This window comes from Typopeltis vanoorti, chromosome 1 (genome assembly GCF_054136105.1).
Source record: "Typopeltis vanoorti isolate ZY-2024b chromosome 1, IOZ_Tvanoo_1.0, whole genome shotgun sequence".
Lineage (NCBI taxonomy): Eukaryota > Metazoa > Arthropoda > Arachnida > Uropygi > Thelyphonidae > Typopeltis > Typopeltis vanoorti.
Genome location: NC_143549.1, coordinates 81,904,786 through 81,905,880, shown reverse-complemented (window position 1 = coordinate 81,905,880; position 1,095 = coordinate 81,904,786). Strand labels below are relative to the sequence as shown.

At 33.3% G+C, this 1,095-nt stretch overlaps 1 non-coding gene across 1 annotated transcript; it reads left to right on the top strand.

The window, feature by feature from the left end:
- Positions 1 to 671: 671 nt before the first annotated feature.
- TRNAH-GUG (transfer RNA histidin (anticodon GUG)) lies at positions 672 to 743 on the top strand. The gene has a single exon. It is a non-coding gene; the product is annotated as a tRNA-His (tRNA).
- Positions 744 to 1,095: the final 352 nt, after the last annotated feature.

Genomic DNA, 1,095 nt, shown 5'->3' with positions numbered 1-1,095 from the left:
TCCTTGGAAAAAATCCTGATTACACATTATCCTTAATAGGATCTTTCATTTAAATGTGCTAGTCGTTCTCATACGGAGAAGGCAAGAAGCTCACGTGAGATTTCTGATTTTTCTTACCATATAACAGAAACATTGACCAGAGAATAAACTCTACTAACAGACACAGTGCTGCAATAGTCATTGGCCAGAAATCTGCAATCAATGCAGTCACCGATAATTTGGATAAAAATTCATTACGTTATTAGATGACGTTGCAACCTATTAAGATTGAATATTACAGAGATATTACATATTTGAATTACCTATTTCCACTTTGGCTTGCTATCGCTCACAATTCATTGAATTATTTCTTCTTCAATTTTAAAACATTCTTGTATTGGACATTATAATGGCCTACAATAAGATGTTTATGGGCGATGATAGTTATGGATAAGAAAGATTCTAAATTCATGTCATTATAACAGGGTAGTTTAATACAGCAGTATTAAATCTTACCGGTAGATGGCGAAACATTTCTACGTGAACTGGTTCTGGCTTTTTTTTCCCTGTGGAAATATAACGCCTGAATAATTTTTCCTGAGATAAAAACGTGCCTCACTACGTATAAAGGATATGGAGTGGCAATGACAAATTATATATGGAGAAGAATTTAAAGCCGCTATTTGCAACTAGCCGTGATCGTCTAGTGGTTAGGACATTGCGTTGTGGCCGCAATAACCCAGGTTCAAATCCTGGTCACGGCATTTTAATTTTTGCATTTTAGTTCTACTAAAAACAAAATTCTCGCCTTCACTATCTTTCTAATAAATAATACCATAAAAATACGTATTTAAAAAGAAACATATAAATAAAAGTTAGAAATGATCCTATGAGTAAGCTGGATCTAGAAATTTGTTGATTCCTGTATCAGAGGGAGTACCAAAATTCTTGTGCTAGAAGACTTCGAATACTTTAAAGAATCCACTCATATCTGGAACCTAAGTACTTAAGTGAGTTGGTAATCTGTAGCGAAAAGTCTTCAAAACTGAAAGTAATATAATATTAAATTAAAACGTGATTATTAAACACACCATGACTTGCTTAAATTGTGTCTTG